Below are 19,093 nucleotides of genomic sequence, written 5' to 3'. Positions count from 1 at the left end.
GGGTTTCCAAGTCATGCCCTGGAACCCAGGCCTAGCGAAACTTGGGGTTTCCATGTCGTGCCACGACCGAAGCTGGCAGCACCCAAGCCTACGAAGACTCGGGGTTTCCATGTCACGCCCTGGTGCCCAAGCCTGGGAAACTTGGGGTTTCCATGTACCGCCCTTGATGGAACCACATGTTTCCGCATTTTATGGCACGATGGAAACGTGGGGTTTTCAACAATGCCCCAACATGAGGAACTTGGGGTTTCCACGACGATGCAAAGTAGCTCACAAGTCTCGGGAACTTGGGGTGTTTTGAAACCGCTGCCCAAGTCTGTGGAACTCGCTGTTTCCATGTTGCAGCACACCTTGAATCGCCCGAGAGTTTCTGGAACTTCGGATTTCCATGGCGTGGGGCCACGAAGAGCCACCAAATTCCAGGGAACTTGGGGTGTCCATTTCATGGCACGATGAAAAATGCTACCCAAGTCAGCAGACACACACAGGGTTTCCATTTCGTGTCACAACAAAGATTGCTACCCAAGTCTGGGAAACGCGGTGTAAGGACCTGTGGTTTGGTTTCTCCCCGTCGGTGCGAAGTGCGAACTCTACGACCAAAATGTGAGAAGGGACATAAGTATAATGTGCATTAGAGGTGGAGCGATGGTTGGTTTATAGCATGGGAGCATTTGGCATAACCCACGGGTCGACTTACATGTTGGGGAAACTTGAACGAAGGACTGTTTTCCAACCAACAATCGGATGGCAAGTTTGCGACGTGTAAGGGCGTTTTGGCATGCGATAGTCGAGTCGGCCTGGGTAGCGACTCGCCCAACCACTCATATAAATATGGCAAGGCATTGGAGCATTTGGCATTCATTCGAAGATGGACATTCGAACATGAGCATTTGGTGATCAAGAAAAAATGTGAAGTAGTGGAACAGGTCGCAAAATAGGCGCAGGCATGTATGCGTCTGCTCTTGGGTAAGCACACATGATATGCATAGGTTTCGATTATTGCGTGAGGGCGCAGGTAAGGAATGCACCCGCCGTTTGATGTGATGCGGGTGTCTCGGGTGACTCGGGAAGGTCACCCACCCATCATGGAAGAAGAAACTCGGAGGTGTCTCGAGTGACTCGTTGAGTAGACTCATTGTTGAGGGAGTTGCCCCTCCCTTTATACTATGAAATTATGTTCTTCATGTATAACTGCTGATGATAATGAATGTGTATGGGTGTTCATTGGTATAAAGGAAACATAATACTACTTGGTTGCGAAAAACAAACTAAGTAGACTAATGGTTAGGCATAGTCCATGAACATAAGTATTGGTGAAAAGAACATGTTCAGTGGTGCCGCACCTCGCCAAGTACGGCTGAAAGACTACTGTAGGCCTGGGGGCATGACACATGAGGTTCCCATGTCGCTCGCGCCATGTTGGGCATGGCACACACCCCTTGACACCTGTACGATGGGCGAGTCACCTACAGAAGGCGCGCAGGCGACCCTTGTTGCGTGCCCGGATGAAAGAGGTGACCATGTGCGGACGAGTTAGGACACGGGCAGGTGTGCGACGTGCGGAGACAGGTGTAATCAGCGAGGTGTTGGAGCTAACCCATGGGTGCAACAGTGCACACGAAGGGACGCCGCAGTTCGTTGGAATGGGGCGTGTCGAGGTTATGTGGAAGGTTAGTCGGGCATGCATGTTGATGGAGCCGACCCTTGTTATCCTCGAGAGACATGGCCCTTGGGTGAAAGGATTCGTATAAGTAAGTAGGATGGCGTTCAACGAAGGGAAATCGAACTCCGACTTCCACATCACAGAACAAGTGCGAAGAAAGGAGTTGGGCAAAAATGGAAGGAAGAGAAGGATGCGGGTAAGAGGGTTGCACCAACGGGCAGATTATTGAGGGCGGGTCGAGCTTGGTAGCGCAGACAGGTAGAGCAGGGTGAGTTACTGTCCAGGCAGGCAGGTCTCACTGCATGCGGGCCATGTGCCGTCACTATGGACCGTACCGATGAGGAGAGTTTGGGCGTAGTGGAAGGGAAAGTCGGGCAGGCAGGTTCGTAGTTCAGGTGTAGAGTTGTGTCATGCAGGCCGCGGGAAGTGCAGTACGACCACACGACATGACAAGTTGAAAGAATCATTAAAGAAGATAAATTTATGGTAAGTTATTTTCACTGCATTGTTAAGAAACACTTATTGGAAAATTGACTGAGCGTTGAAGTAAGCACAGACCGTGTACTCAAGTATTGGTAAAAGGAAAAGGTACAGTGGTGTCGCACCCGCTTATGCATGGTTGAAATACTACCACTAGGATAGGAGCGTGACATGGGGTCTCCTAGTCCCTCCTTGACAAATGTCGCCAAATTGCGGGGAACCCGGGGATTCCATGTCCTGCCTTGTCGAAAGCATCCCAAGTGCGGGAAATTTGGGGTTTCCATGTCTCGTCGCAATGGAAATCGCACCAGGTGCAGTAAACTTGGTGTACATCGAGCCTACAACCTCACATCAAGAAAAAGGCTCGGTTGGTCAAGAGAATGAAGGTTTCTTCATTGGTAAAGGATCTCGCTAAGGATCAAAGGTTGGATTCTCTTTTAGAGCTAGTCCACCACGGACTATCAAAAGTTGAAAGAAGGACAGAGTGCCGGAGAATGAAGCACCAAAGAAACAAAGTGCAGAGAGGAGGAAGGACTCGACTTGTCCTTGGTGGATATTATTGTCAAGGGTCTAGGGCTTCGCAATGACCAATAAGAAGCTTCAATGAGAGAATTTTATGAAAGGGTTTTCCACTCTGAGAGAGAGAGGTTTTTCCCTGGAAGAGAGCCAACATCTTGTGTTCTTGTTCATATGTTTTTGGCACCAGTTTGATGAAAGTAAACACACATGCATTAATAAGAAGAGAAGAAGATTAAGATAACACGATAGATTGCAAAAGAGCTTCACAAATTGTTATCAAGTCTAGAAGAATCCCACTATACACCATTGGCCCAGATTCTTCAACGCGGTATCAGAGCTAAGATGACACATCAAGGAAAGGGAATCTCAAGAACATCTACAAGGTTGAAGCGTCAAGTCAAGAAGTCTCAATCACATCAAGGACAAGAAGGTCTACCATCTATCATTCATCATGGAAGACTACAAAGCAAGAAGAAATGCCTTGTATAAAGTATCCTACAAGAAGAACAAATCAAAGAGGGACCTACATCAAGCTACACCATCTTGAAAAATGAAAGGCACAACGAGTCAAGTCATCAAGAAAGTCCATTTGAAGAAAGCAGCTTGAACAACATCAAGATGTAAGGAAGGTAAGCCATCAAGTCTTCAAGAAGAAAGCAAGTTCACTACATCTCAAACTCTATCAAGTAAGTATATATCCCCTTCTGAGTATACCTCAGTGTCTTTTTGCAAGGAAATTAACAAATTGGTTGGGACCACTACATGTCCAAATTCCAACAGCTTGGATGCCAAGAGTATGGATGCTACAAGAGGGATTGTCCTAAACTTAAGAAGGACAACAACAACAAGAGAAAAAGGGAAGAAGCTCATGTAACTCACGAAGTGAAAGAAGATGAAAAGAAGCAAAAGAAGGAAGATCCTCCTATGACTAAGTCAACCTCTTTGCTTAAGTCTTCTTTGAAAGGGGGTAGAGGTCTCATTGGGGGTTCCATTTATGGGATTCAAGAGAGGATGATATATAGGTGAGAGAAGATGAAGCAAGATAGGCTACACCAATCGAGGAGAACTATCAAATAAAGCCACGACGATAAAAACATAATCAAGTTGAGGTATGTATGCATCAAAGTTTGATTTATGTCATCATATATATTGATTGGGTCATGGAAAAATTTCTAGAATCACGATCAAGAATAAAAGGATCTCTTTCGCCAACGATATGCTCGAAGGCATGTGCTACAGTGGAGTAAATGTCAACGTGAAGAAGTGCTCTCATAAGGAGTATAAGGTGGTTGACCAATCAATCCAAGAAGAAGCAAATGAAGAAAGAGATCAAGCATGTGAAGAACATCGCGGTCACAAATAATAACTATTTGACAAGATTCCTCAACATCTCTCGAAAGAAGGCATGGCAACTCTGAAAAATGAAGAAAAAGATAAAGGACCCTTGACACCTACAAAGGCCTTGGAGATAGTAAGGTGCATATAACCAATTCAACTCTACAAATATGTCATGATGAAGATCCCATCCAACGAAAGCACCATTTGGTGTTGAAGCAATATCACGATGAAGTCATGAAGGGCCACTAAATCAAAGTATGGGAACAAGCGAGTACAACTAAGCATCCATGTGATAAGTGTTATGAATGATAAACAAGGTGACAAAGGAGTAGCTAGATGACAAAAAGGACATGATATATATCAAGAAGGCCACTTTCCACGAAGGGAGTAATGACGTGACAAACTAGAAGGGAAAGTGATCGATGATCGGTACCCTACCAAGAAGAAGTTCAAACAAAGACTTCATGACATCGAAGGAAAGAAGGAGATCAAGCGGCTGAAGGACCCACGAAAAACATGTTGTTGATGAATGGACAAGTCCGTAGCTAAGAGGGAGTTCTAAAAAGTTCACAACTACAAAGGGGCTTGGGCAAGTTCCTTGTCAGAGGAAACTTGGGCATGTCTTCCCCAATTAAGGGGAAAATATAGACACAACATTCTTGTCTTCACTTGGCAAGAAAGAACGGGAGGATTGGGTAATCATTTGGCATCTGATGCTCTTTGAGGATGTGTAGGGCATCCAAGACAAGAGTAGGCAAGAGGAGCGATATTCTTTGAGGGCTGGGAATCCAAGACAAGAATTGTCCTAGAAGGTCATACTCAGGGAACGCCTGGGTGGGTATGTACCTTTAGAGAAAATGACTAAGGTGTTTATAAGCCATTGGCCTCGCCAACATTGTTCTTTGATCTTATGAGAGATAAAGTTGTTAGTCAAGGCCTTGCTACGAAAAAGTTGGCTAATATGATGCTATAACAGATGGGTTTCCAATCCGGTTTCTCTTATGTGAATTATTCAATATTGAAAAATATCCAAACACCTTGTAATGATTTATGAATACCTCCCTTGTTAAGAGGGGGTGTTGAAGAAAGTGTAACTGGGTTCAGTCTTCATAAATGTACTTTTGATATTTGTATTTATTCAAGAATATATATATATATATGAAAATATATATATATATATATATATATATATATATATATATTATATTTATCATTGAGTTTCTTGCTCATGGAAATAGGCCTAGCACATTTTAAAGTGTTATAAAGAGTCTGAAGAAAATCTTGAAGACCTTAAGGGCATGTTACACCAGGAATATTTATGTATTAGAGTCAAAGATATTCCTACCCTCGTGCCTTCGTTCAGGTCATGTGCTCGTTCAAACCCTAAATTTCCTTCGGGTGGGTCAGGTCATCCCGTGCCGTGCCATGTGTGGGGGTGCACGGGCACATGTGGGCGTGCTGAAAATGCTAAGTCATGACCGCCTGTGTGCCTTCTTTATTTGGGTCGTGCACACATGGAAACCCCAAATTTCGTTCGGGCAATTTGGGTCGACTTGCCCAGGGTGGGTCAGGTCATGTCGTGCCCTATGTGGGTGCCCCAGCACACGTGGCCATGCCAAAAATTCTAAGTCGTCACCGCCCGTGTGTCTTCTGCACATTCGTGCGGCTTGTTTACCCGATGCTCCCTCGGGCCTTTGTTCGAGTTGTGCACCCATGGAAACCCCAAATTTCGTTCGGGCTATGCACACATGGAAACCCCAAATTCTGTTCAGAGCGGGTCGAGTCGTGTTGTGTGTGGGTTCCTGTGCAAAAGCGTTCGGGCGAGTCAAGTCGGGTCGGGTCATCCCGTGCTATGCGTGGGTGCTCGGGAACATGTGGTCGTGCAAAAAATGTTAAGGCATGACCACCCGTGTGCCTCCTTCACGTTTGCGCGACCCGTTTTCCCGACGCTCCGTCGTGCCTTTGTTCAGGTCATGCATCGATGGAAACCCAAAATTTCGTTCAGGCGGGTTGGGTCGTGCCATGCGTGGGTGCTACGGAAAATGTGGCAGTGCCAAAAATGCTAAGTCATGACCCCCCGTGTTCTTTCTACACGTTCGTGTGGCCCGTTTGCTCGACGTTTCCTTGTGCCTTCATTCGGGTCGCGCACCCATGGAAACCCCAAATTTTTTTCGGGTTGTGCATACAAGGAAACCCCAAATTTTGTTCGGGTCGGGTCATGTCGTGTTGTGTGTGGGTGCCCGTGCAAACACGTTCGGGTAGGTCAGGTAGGCTCGCACAAGGCCGGTAGTGCCGTGTGTGGGTTCCCGGGCACACGTGGCTGTGCCAAAAATGCTAAGTCGTGACCGCCCGTGTGTCTTATGCACATCCCTGTGGCCCATTTGCCTGATGCTCCCTCATGCCTTCATTCAGGTCATGTGCCCACGGAAACCCCAAAATTTTGTTTGGGTTGTGCGCCCATGGAAACCCCAAATTTCATTCGGGTGGGTTGGGACGTGTCGTGTGTGGGTGCCCGTGCAAACGGGTCAGGTCGGGTTAGGTCGTGTCATGTCGTGTCATGTGACAGCACCTAGGGCACACGTGGCCATATAAAAAATGCTAAGTTGTGACCGGGCGTGGGCTTTGTGCATGATCGTGCTGCCCGTTTGCCTGAATCTCCCATGTGACTTCATTTTGGTCGTTTTTCGGGACCCATGTAAACTCGTTCGAGCGGGTCGTTTGCCGTGTAAACACTCGTTCGGGCGGGTCATTTTCCAGGTAAACGCGTTCGGGCAGGTCGTTTGAGGGCGCCTGTGTAAACTCGTTCAGGCAGTTCGGGCGAGGGGCGCCGGTGTAAACTCGTTTGGGCAGGTCGGGTGAGGTCGTCCATGCAAACCCGTTCGAGCGGGTCAAGCGAGGGTGTCTATGCAAACCCGTTCGGGCGGGTCGGGCGAGGGCATCTGTGCAAACCCGTTCGAGTGGTTTAAGCGAGGTCGTTCGAGCGGGTTGGGCCAGAACATCCGTGCAAACCTGTTCAGGTGGGTCGGGCGAGGTTGTTCGGGCAGGTCGGGCGAGGACGTTTGTGTCAATTGGATCGGGTGGGTTAGGCGAGGGCGTCCGTGCAAACTCGTTCGGACGGGTCGGGCGAACGATCCCGTATCAAAAATGTTAAGTTGTGACCCGAGGTTGGCTTTATGCACGTTCATGCAGCTCGTTTGCATAGCTCTCCCTTGTTGGTTCGTTTCGGTCATGCGGGCACCCATGTAAAATCGTTCGGGCGGGTCATTTGAGGGCGTCCGTGTCAAGTCGTTCGGGCAAGGGTGCACCCAGGTGAACCAGCCCGTATAAAAAATGCTAAGTTATGACACGAGGTTGGCTTTGTGCACGTTCATGCAGCTCATTTTCTCGGTTCTCCCTTGTCAGTTCGTTTCGGTCATGTAGGCACCCATGTAAAATCGTTTGGATGGGTCATTTGAGGGCATCCATGTCAACTCGTTTGGGCGGGTGGTTCGGGCGAGGGCACGCCCGACTGAACGAGCCCGTATCAAAAATGCTAAGTTGTGACCTGAGGTTGGCTTTGTGCACATTCGTGCAGCTCGTTTGCCCGGCTCTCCCTTGTCGGTTCGTTTGGGTCGTGGGGGCGCCCATGTAAAATCATTCAGGCAGGTTGTTTGAGGGCATCCGCATCACCTCGTTGGGGGGGTCATTCGGGCTAGGGCACACTCGGGTGAACGAGCCCGTATCAAAAATTCTAAGTTGTGACCCGAGGTTGGCTTTGTGCACGTTTTTGCAACTCGTTTGCCGAGCTCTACCTTTTCGGTTCGTTTGGGTCATGCGAGCACCCATGTAAAATCGTTCGGGCGGGTCGTTTGAGGGCATCCATGTCAACTCATTCGGGCGGGTCGTTCGGGCAAGGGCACACCCGAGCGAACGAGCCCATATCAAAAATGATAAGTTGTGACCCGAGGTTGGCTTTGTGCATGTTTCTGTAGATCGATTTCCCAGCTCTCCCTTGTCGGTTCGTTTGGGTTGTGCGGGCGGCCATGTAAAATCATTTGGGCGGGTCATTTGAGGGTGTCCATGTCAACACGTTCGGGTGGTTCATTCGAGCGAGGGCGTGCCCGGGCGAACGAGCCCGTATCAAAAATGCTAAGTTGTGACCTGAGGGTTCCTTTGTGCACGTTCGTGCAGCTCGTTTGCACGGCTCTCCCTTGTCGGTTCGTTTGGGTCGTGCGGTCGCCCTTGTAAAATCGTTTGGGCAGGTCGTTTGAGGGCGTCCGTGTCAACTCGTTCGGGCATGTCATTTACGCGAGGGCGCGCCCGGGCGAACGAGCCCGTATAAAAAATGCTAAGTTGCGACCCAAGGTTGGCTTTGTGCACGTTCGTGTAGCTCATTTACCCGAATCTCCCTTGTCGGTTCGTTTGGGTCGTGCGGGCGCCCATGTAAAATCGTTCGGGTGGGTTATTTGAGGGCATCCATGTTAACTCCTTCAGGTAGGTTGTTCAGGCGAGGGTGCACCTAGGCGAATGAGCCCGTATCAAAAATCCTATGTTGTGACCCAAGGGTGGATTTGTGCATGTTTGTGCAACTCGTTTGCCTGGCTCTCCCTTGTCAGTTAGTTTGGGTCGTGTGGGTGCCCTTGTAAAACCGTTCGGGTGGGTCCTTTGAGGGCGTCCGTGTCAACTCGTTTGGGTAGGTCATTCGTGCAAGGGCGTGCCCGGGCGAATTAGCCCGTATCAAAAATGCTAAGTGGTGATGTGAGGTTGGCTTTGTGCACGTTCCTGCAGCTCGTTTGCCCGGCTCTCCCTTTTCGGTTCATTTGGGTCGTGTGGGCGCCCTTGTAGAATCATTCGAGCGGGTCATTTGAGGGCATCCGTGTCAACTCATTCAGGCAGGTCTTTCGGGTGAGGGCGCGGCCAGGTGAACGAGCCCATATAAAAAATGCTAAGTTGTGACCCGAGGTTGGATTTGTGCACATATGTGTAGCTCCTTTGCCCGGCTCTCCCTTGTCGCTTCGTTTAGGTCATGCAGGCGCCCTTGTAAAATCTTTCGGGCGGGTCATTTGAGGGCGTCCATGTTAACTCGTTCGGGCAGGTCATGCAGGCGAGGGCGCGCCTAGGCGAACGAACCCGTATCAAAAATGCTAAGTTGTGACCCGAGGTTGGCTTTATGCACGTTTGTGTAGCTCGTTTGCTCGGCCCTCCCTTGTTGGTTCGTTTGGGTCGTGCGGGCGCCCTTGTAAAATCGTTCAGGCTTGTCGTTTGAGGGCGTCTGTGTCAACTCATTCGGGCGGGTCATTTGGGCGAGGGCGCGCCCGGGAAAACGAGCCCGTATCAAAAATGCTAAGTTGTGACTCGAGGTTGGCTTTGTGCACATTCGTGCAGCTCGTTTGCCCGGCTCTCCCATGTCTGTTCGTTTGGGTCGTGCAAGCACCCATGTAAAATCGTTTGGGTGGGTCATTTGAGGGCATCTGTGTCAACTCGTTCAGGCGAGGGTGCACTCGGGCAAATGAGCCTATATCAAAAATGCTAAGTTGTGACCCAAGGTTGGCTTTGTGCAAGTTTGTGCAACTCGTTTGCCCGGCTCTCCCTTGTCGGTTCATTTGGGTCGTGCGGGCACCCATGTAAAATCATTCGGGCGGGTCTTTTGAGGGAGTCCATGTCAACTCGCTTAGGTGGGTCATTCGGGCGAGGGCGCACCCGGCGAACGAGCCCATATAAAAAATGCTAAGTTGTGACCCAGGTTGGCTTTGTGCACGTTCTTGCAGCTTGTTTACCTGGATCTTCCTTGTCGCTTCATTTGGGTCGTGCGGGCGCCCATGTAAAATTAGTCGGGCGGGTCGTTTAAGGGTGTTCGTGTCAACTTGTTTGGGTGGGTCATTCGGGTGAGGGAACGCCCGGGTAAATGAGCCCGTATAAAAAATGCTAAGTTGTGACCCGAGGTTGGTTTTGTGCACGTTCGTGCAGCTCGTTTGCCCGACTATCGCTTTTCACTTCGTTTGGGTTGTGCGGGCGCCCATGTAAAATCGTTCGGGCGAGTCGTTTAAGGGCATCCGTCTCAAATTGTTTGGGCGAGGGTGGGCCCAGGCGAACGAGCCCATATCAAAAATTCTAAGTTGTGACCCGAGGTTGGCTTTGTGCACGTTCGTGTAGCTCATTTTCCCGGCTCTCCCTTGTCGCTTCGTTTGGGTCGTGTGGGTGCCCATGTAAAATCGTTTGGGCGGGTCGTTTGAGGGCGTCCGTGCCAACTCATTCGGGTGAGGGCATGCCTGGGCGAATGCTCCCGTATCAAAAATGCTAAGTTTTGACCCGAGGATGGCTTTGTGCACGTTTTTGCAGCTCGTTTGCCCGGCTCTCCATTATTGGTTCGTTTCGGTCATGCATGCACCCATGTAAAATCGTTCGGGCGGGTGGTTTGATGGCATCCATGTCAACTCATTTAGCTGGGTCGTTTGAGCGAGGGCACACCCAGGCGAATGAGCCAGTATCAAAAATGCTAAGTTGTGACCCGAGGTTGGCTTTGTGCACGTTCCTGCAGCTCGTTTTCCTGGCTCTCCCTTGTCGATTCGTTTCAGTCGTGCGAGCGGCGATGTAAATTCATTCAAGTGGGTTGCTTGAGGGCGAGGGCATGCCCGAGTGAACGAGCCCGTATAAAAAATGCTAAGTTGTGACTCGAGGTTGGCTTTGTGCACGTTCGTGCAGCTCGTTTCCCCAGCTCTCCTCTATCGCTTCGTTTCGGTCATGCTGGCGCCCATGTAAAATCGTTTGGGTGGGTCGTTTCTGGGCGTCCGTGTTAACTCCTTCGGGCGGGTCGTTCGGGCGAGGCCGCGCCTGGATGAACGAGCATGTATCAAAAATGCTAGGTTGTGACCCGAGGTTGGCTTTATGCACGTTCATGCAGCTCGTTTTCCTGGCTCTCCCCTGTCGCTGCGTTTCGGTCATGCGGGTGCCCATGTAAATTCATTCGGGTGGGGTTGTTTGAGGGCATCTGTGTCAACTCCTTCAGGCGGGTCATTTGGGCGAGGGCATGCCCAGGTGAGCGAGCCCATATCAAAAATTCTAAGTCGTGATCTGAGGTTGGCTTTGTGCACTTTCGTGTAGCTCATTTTCCCGGTCTCCCTTGTCGCTTCGTTTTGGTTATGCGGGCACCCATGTAAATTCATTCGGGTAGGTCATTTGAGGGCGTCTGTGTCAACTCGTTCAGGCGGGTCAAGTGAGGGTGTGCCCGAGCGAATGAGCCGACATGAAAAAAGCTAAGTTGTGACACGAGGTTGGCTTTGTGCACTTTCGTGTAGCTCGTTTTCCCGGCTCTCCCTTGTCGCTTCGTTACGGTCGTCTGCGTGACCATGTAAACTCATAAAGGCGAGTCATTTGAGGGCATCCAATTCAACCCATTTGTGCGGGTCGTCATGAGGGCATCCGCGTAAACTCGTATGGGTTGTTGTGGTGTGGCTCCCTAGCTCGCCTTGGTGCCCCGCCCGTGCCCATCCAAATGATACAAGTGACAAGTTTCTTTTTCATGTGAAAGGTGGGTTGGTAATTGAGTTGTGTTTTCAGGTTTGCCTGAAGGATGGCCTTGGGTCATTTGTAGGGTGGATGATTTTCATATTCTCTCCATCCCCACTCGGTAGCGCATGAGCGGTGTTGTTGGCCATGCTCGTCCCAGGAGGAATAGGTGAACAATTCCCCTTCTTCTCTCCAAGTTTTTAGAGTTGTATGGGTTGTTGTGGTGTGGCTCCTTGGCTCATCTTGGTCCCCTCGTGGCCCTCCAGATGATACCAGTGACAGGTTTCCTTTACTCAGGAAGGGTGGGTTGGTAATTGAGTTTTGTTTTCGGGTTTTCCAGAATGATGCCCTTGGGTCATTTTTAGGGTGGCCGATTTTCATCTTCTCTCCATCCCCCCTCAGTACCGCATGAGCGGTAATGTTGGCCATGCTCATCCCGAGAGGCATATGTGAACAATTCCCCTTCTGCTCTCTAAGTTCTTGGAGTTGTGTATGGGTTGTTGTGGTGTGGCTCCCTGGCTCGTCTTGGTCCCCTCGTGCCCCTCCAGATGATACCAGCGATAGGTTTTCTTTCCGTTTGAAAGGTTCATTGGTTATCGAGTTGTGTTTTCGTGTTTGCCTGAATGATGGCCTTGGGTCGTTTGTTGGGTGGTTGATTTTCATCTTCTCTCCATCCCCACTCGGTAGTGCATGAGTGGTAATGTTGGCCATGCTTGTCCCGAGAGGCATATGTGAACAATTCCTCTTCTGCTCTCTAAGTTCTTGGAGCTGTATGGATTGTTGTGGTGTGGTTCCTTGACTCGTCCTGGTCCCCTCATGCCCCTCCAGAAGATACCGGTGACAGGTTTTCTTTCCGTTTGAAAGGTGGGTTGGTAATCGAGTTGCTTTGTCGGGTTTGCCTGAACAATGGCCTTGGGTCATTTGTAGGGCGGTTGATTTTCATCTCCTCTCCATCCCCACATGGTAGCACATGAGCAGTAATGTGGGCCATGCTCGTCCCCGTCCCTCTTTCCCATCCCAACAATAAGAATGTTGAAAGTTTGCTCAGTGCTCCTTTGAGCCTTCATTGTTGCGGTCCCATATGGAAGCCCTGAAACTCTATCGTGTCTATATCGCTATCGTGCCCCTCTGTTGTTGCGAATATGGAATTTTGATTGGGTTGGGCAACCATGTGTGGCTCCATCGAAATTGGCTCATGGTTATATTGTTCACCTCCTCCCTATTTGGTGTGGAGGGTTTTGCTTTTCATGTGAAAGGTGGGCTGGTAATTGAGTTGGTTTTTCGGGTTTGCCTCAAGAATGGCCTTGGGTCGTTTGTAGGTTGGCCGATTTTCATCTTCTCTCCATACCCACTCGATAGTGCATGAGCGGTAATGTTGGCCATGCTTGTACCGAGAGGCATATGTGAACAATTCCCCTTATGCTCCAAGTTTTGGGAGTTGTATGGGTTGTTGTGGTGTGGCTCCTTATGATGGCTAGCCTCTTCATTGTTCAGCTGTTTATGGTGTCATTGTCTTGTGCTTGTACTCTTTTCGTGTTGGAATTGTCGGTTGAGATGCATACATTTAAGAGGGACCTGGAAGGGTTTTGGTTGTAAACCACCTACCCTCCCTCTTGCTTACTTTTTTCGTCTGGTGATGTGAGGCATTGTTCTCCTTATTGTAAAGTCAAGGGTTGGCATTCCTTTCAAAGTGCACATCATTCATGGTTGCGTTGGCTTTGAGGTTTTGATAGATGTGTTGGCCCATATGTTTGATCGAGGGGTCAGATTTTCCCTTGCATCTTGCATACGTGGCAGGCCTTTGCGGTTGGAAATGTTAAGTCACAACGTTTATGGGAATTTGTTGTCTCAATTGTGTATGTGCTCCGATGCCAATGGGGAGGAGGCTTGCTATGTCGATGGTGGGGGCTATCTAGAAGAAGGATTTCGAGGTGGAACACTTCGACCTCCCTCCTTTCCATGGAGGTGGCCATAGGAGAAAAGTATTCATCGTCTAGTCAGTAAAGTTATGGGAAATCTCCTAGGTTGCCTGTACGTAGGGTGCGGGGAGTGCGGAGCTCCCCGATCCCTCCTCCTGTTTGGATATGTTCTTGTATTGTGTAGTGAGCCTCTTGATTTACATTTGTTTCCTTCCTTTGCCTTCGCATCATGGTTGCCGCAGGTGGTCAAGTGATCGAGGTCCACTATTGCTGCTATCTGGGTGGACTCCTAGGTAGCCTCAATGCGTGGCGTGGAGGGTCGGGTGGCACATTTCTAAGAGAGGTTGTGGGCTCGGTTGGTATTGTTGTTTTGTTTCCTTCCACTTCTTTTGCATTGAGGCTACCGTAGGTGATCATGCAATCGAGGTCCATTGTTGCTGTTGTCTGGGTGGACTCCTAGGTGGCCTCTCTCGGGGGAGGGTTGGGGGGCACTTGTTGTTTCAATTGTGCATGCGCTCATGGTCCAACGGGGAGGAGGCTTGCTACTACATCGATGGTGGGGGCTATCTGGAAGAACTATTTTGAGGTGGAATGCTTCAACCTCCCTCCTTTGCGTGGAGGTGGCCGTAGGGGAAAACTATTCATCGTTCAATTGGTAAAGCTGTGGGAAATCTCCTAGGTTGCCTGCACGTAGGGTGTGTGGGGTGTGGATTTGCCCAATCCCTCCTCCTATTTGGATATGTGTCCCTGTATTGTGTAGCGACCCTCTTGATTTGCATTTATTTCCTTCCTTTTCCTTTGCATCGTGGTTGCCACAGGCGATCAAGTGATCGAGGTCCACCGTTGCTGCTGTCCAGGTGGACTCCTAGGTGGCCTCGGTGCGTGGCATGGAGGGTCGGGGGGGATTTTTAAGAGAGCTTGTGGGCTCGGTTGGTCTTGTTTTATTTCCTTCGATTTCCTCTTCATTGAGGCTACCGCAGGTGATCATGCGATCGAGGTCCATTGTTGTTGTTGTCCGGGTGGACTCCTAGGTGGCCCCTGTGTGGGGAGGGGAGGGGTGGGTTGGGGGGCATATCTATGGGAGGTTGCGGGCTCGGTTTGTCTTGTATGATTTCCTTCCCTTGCCTTTGTGCCGAGGCTGCCTCAGGTGATCATCCTATCAAGGTCCACTATTTTTTTTGTCCGAGTGGACTCCTAGGTGGCATCGGTGCGGGGCAGGGAGGTTTGTATGGCCTCTCTATGATAGGATTTGTGGTCGATCATCCTCTTTTTATTTCCTTCCTTTTCCTTCACATCGAGGCTGCCACAGGCAGTTGGGAGATCGAGAACCATCGTTGCTACTATCTCGGTGGATTCCTAGGAGGTCTCGATGCGGGGGCGGGGAGGGTTGTGGCTCATTTGTAATAGAGAGGTTGTGTGGTTGGTCATTCTCCATTTGTTTCCTTTGCATCGAGGCTGCCGCAGGCGATCGGGTGATCGAGGTCCATCGTTGCTGCTGTCCAGGTGGACTCCTAGGTGCCATCGGTGCAGAGCATGGAGGCCTTTGGAGGCATTTATAAGGGAGTGGGTGAGTGATCGCTCTGTTTTTTGTTGGTTGGGCCGTGATTGAAAACTACGGAGTAGCCTTGGTGCATTGTGGCTTGGTAGGTCTGCCCATTTTTTCGCCATGTCCTTGGCATGTTGTGTGTGCTTCCTTCTTGGGATGCAAGAGGTGCAAGGCATAAAAGTTTTACATGATCTTTTGACGTCTCTTTGACTTGATGGGTTTTCAAGTTGGCTCTCGGTAAGAGGGCATCCAGAACACCTTTTGAAGTTGGAGGGTGCTACCTGGTTGATCCTGCCAGTAGTCATATGCTTGTCTCAAAGATTAAGCCATGCATGTCTAAGTATGAACTAATTCAGACTGCGAAACTGTAGATGGCTCATTAAATCAATTATAGTTTTTTTGATGGTACCATACTACTCGGAAAACCGTAGTAATTCTAGAGCTAATACGTGCACCAAGTCCCAACTCTTTGGAAGGGATGCATTTTTTAGATAAAAGTTCAGCGCGGGCCTGCCCGCTTCTCCAGTGAATCATGATAACTTAACGGATCGCACAGCCCTTGTGCAGGCGATGCTTCATTCAAATTTTTGCCCTATCAACTTTTGATGGTAGGATAGAGGCCTACCATGGTGGTGACGGGTGACGGAGAATTAGGGTTCGATTCCAGAGAGGGAGTCTGAGAAACGGCTACCACATCCAAGGAAGGCAGCAGGCACGCAAATTACCCAATCCTGACATTGGGAGGTAGTGACAATAAATAACAATACTGGGCTCATCGAGTCTCGTAATTGGAATCAGTACAATCTAAATCCCTTAACGAGGATCCATTAGAGGGAAAGTTTGGTGCCAGCAGCCACAGTAATTCCAGCTCCAATAGCGTATATTTAAGCTGTTGTAGTGAAAAAGCTCGTAGTTGGATCTTGGGTCATAAAGGTCGGTCTGCCTACTCGTTGTGTACCTGCCCTTCCGTCCCTTTTGTCGGTGGCGTGCTCCTGGCCTTAATTGGCTGGGTCGTGGTTCCGGTGTTGTTACTTTGAAAAAATTAGATTGCTCAAAGAAAGCTTATGCTCTGAATACATTAGCATGGAATAACGTGATAGGAGTCTGGTCCTATTGTGTTGGCCTTCAGGACTAGAGTAATCATTAATAGGGACTATCGGGGGCATTCGTATTTCATTGCTAGAGGTGAAATTCTTGGCTTTATGAAAGATGGACCACTGCAAAATAATTTGCCAAGGATGTTTTCATTAATCAAGAATGAAAGTTGGGGGCTCGAAGACGATCAGATACCGTCCTAGTATCAACCATAAATGATGCCAACCAGGGATCGGTGGATGTTGCTCTAAGGACTCCGCCAACACCTTCTGAGAAATCAGAGTGTTTGGGTTCTGGGGGGAGTATGGTCACAAGGCTGAAACTTAAAGGAATTGATAGTAGGGCACCACCAGGAGTGGAGCCTGCGGCTTAATTTGACTCAACATGGGGAGACTTACCAGGTCCAGACATAGTAAGAATTGACAGATTGAGAGCTCTTTCTTGATTCTATGGGTGGTGGTGCATGGCTGTTCTTAGTTGGTGGAGTGATTTGTCTGGTTAATTTCGATAACGAACGAGACCTCAACCTGCTAACTAGCTATGTGGAGGTTCCCCTTCGCGGTGTTATAGACATTTTTGTGCCTTACAGCATTGAGCATGAAATGTCCATAATCTAAGGGATCCAAAGTCCCTAAACATGTTGTTCCTACCCCTAGAGGAACAAGGCTAACAAACCACAGCAATTCACAGAAGTTCTCCACCTGAAACTGCTCAAAAACAAGTCAATTCAGGATCATGTCAACTGCTCCACTGACCATCTGCGCTGAATGTCAATGGCTCCACCGGCTACCTGCGCTGAATGTCAACTCCAACACTGGCTACCTGCGCTGAGCGAGATTGGACAAGTGGAAGACTCATTCCTCAAGGTGTCAATGCCCAGGAAGCTTCCAAAATGACACTTGCCTTAGGGAATTCGACTGGTGATGAGTAAGAGGTTCCAAATCTCCAAGTGGATTCAAGAACTGAGAGAGGGAGAGGACACTAGTCAGATCTCAAGCTGACTCATCCTCTCTCCAGAACATCTATATATAGATCTCTCCTCCATGAGATCTAGAGGCTGGAATTTTGTTATTGCAAAGAATTGATGTTGGTTTGAGACTGGAATCATTGGGTGCTTAATGCTTTGAAGGGAGGTGAAGATAGGAATTCCATTCTGTTGGGAAGGAGATGCTGGATTGGAGCCCTCTAGGTTGTATCTCTTCCTGAACCTTGTTATTTATCAATAAAGCTATCTTGGTTCTCTCCTATATACTGGTGTATTCTGTATGATTGCATTAGTGTATTTGATTTACTTCTAATCCTGAATCATTTATGAATATGAATATCTGCCTTTGTGTTGTGTTCTTCTCTTGTCGCAAGTAGCTGTTCTCTTGTCGCAAGTAGCTGTTCTCTTGTGATCTCGCAGGAATCAAGTAGCTGTTCTCTTGGGCGAGCGAGGAGGCAAGTAGCTGTGAACACCCAAAGAGAAGAGGATCTAGATTGAGGGACAAACGGAAGACATCGGTAAGTCTATTGATCTCCCCTCTTTCACATTTCATAAAGGAAGAAACCAGAATAGCTGTATCTGTTTGTTGCTAAGGCACTGTCACACCTTAGGTGGATAGGATCGTCCTGCATAGGCATTTTTCCCCACAGCAAATTGGTGACTCCACTGGGGAGATTTGTTTTAGTCATTTTATTTTTGTTTTTATCATTGTTTGCTTCATAGACTCAACAGCAACAATCGAGCTGCTTTTGCAAAGTAGACTGTTGCTGCCTTGATCCTTCACTGGATTTTGTCTATGATCTGAACAATGGACTCACAAATGATTTGATGATCCTTTGTGATAGATTTTAGTACCCTCTCAAAGCATCCCTTTGATTATACCTTGCTTGTGTTTCTGATTTGGCCTGAAACTGTTGATTTTTGAGCATTTTGTGACCCAGAACCCAGGAGAAACGAGAGTTTCTCCTTCAGCGCAACTGCTATGAAGGCAGTCTGCATTTCAACGCAGGTCCCGTGAAGGCTACCTACGCTGAATGTCAAATCCTCAGTGTTGAGGTTGCGCTGAACCAGTTTGGCCTTGTGCAGTTGGGGTTCTCTGTTGTCTGTTGCCCTGTTTTGATCTCTGTTTTTGCAACCTTTAACCAGCATAGGTACCAGTCTGATAACTCATTTTCTTTGCTCGAATTCCGCCTCCTTTTGTACAAAAAGAATGTGAGTGTTTTTATGTGTTTGTGGCATCATTTACATTTTTCCTTTGCATGAGCGAAATAATCATCATGTAGCCCTTGATTCAGATCTGATTGATTGTGATCTTAGGAGAGAGTTCATTGGCTGTTTACAGTTGATTATACATTTGCTTTTGCTTATTGGTTTGAGTTTGTCTCTTTTAAGTGTCGAAAACAAGTTTTCATTTCGAAAGTAGCAAAGTGTTGTAATCTCTTCTACCCTTGTTGATTTCGAAAAAGTAAACTTGTTTGTACTTGTCATTTAAAAGCAAATTCAAAGTTGTACAAAAAGCTTTCTTTGTAGGCATCAATACTAAGAAAGTGGAAAACAAACACCTCTCTTTGTAGGCATCATTGTGCATTTGCATTTTGATAAGTTTGCATGCTTGATTTAGGAAGAGTGCATTAGAGTGTGTTGATTGCTCTTTGAGAAAAGATGGTGTCTTTCTTTTCCCTTAGTAGCTAGGATTTTCAAAGTTGAAAAGATAATAAAGCTTGCTTATCATCTTAGACTGCATTTAGGAATTGTACCATACATCTCGTGGTGATCCTGAAAGGAAAACTTCTAAAAATATCAACTTAAAATAAACTGAATGAACCTAACAACGCTTTGCAACATAACGCACAACATAGAGGTCTAGGCTAGAGACGTGTTCCGGCGTCGTTAAGCCTAGTGACTGTCGATCTCGTGGAAGGTGGGTGATTCCTCCTGAGGGACGATAGCGCTAGTACGGATTGTGCTCCCACGTACCGTCGCGTATATAATTGGAGACCCCTATAGGCATATATCCTTTATCCTTAGGAAGCCGTGTCGGCCGCCCTACTGATCGCAATGCA

At 48.3% G+C, this 19,093-nt stretch overlaps 1 pseudogene; it reads left to right on the top strand.

The window, feature by feature from the left end:
• The first annotated feature begins 15,231 nt into the window (after positions 1 to 15,231).
• Positions 15,232 to 16,341, top strand: LOC149221966 (18S ribosomal RNA; annotated as a pseudogene).
• Positions 16,342 to 19,093: the final 2,752 nt, after the last annotated feature.

This window comes from Pinus tabuliformis, chromosome Q (genome assembly GCF_031772625.1).
Source record: "Pinus tabuliformis cultivar Carrire ecotype Pingquan chromosome Q, CPIR1, whole genome shotgun sequence".
NCBI lineage: Eukaryota > Viridiplantae > Streptophyta > Pinopsida > Pinales > Pinaceae > Pinus > Pinus tabuliformis.
The sequence above is the reverse complement of the archived record's forward strand: the minus strand, read 5'-3'. Positions and strand labels throughout refer to the sequence as shown.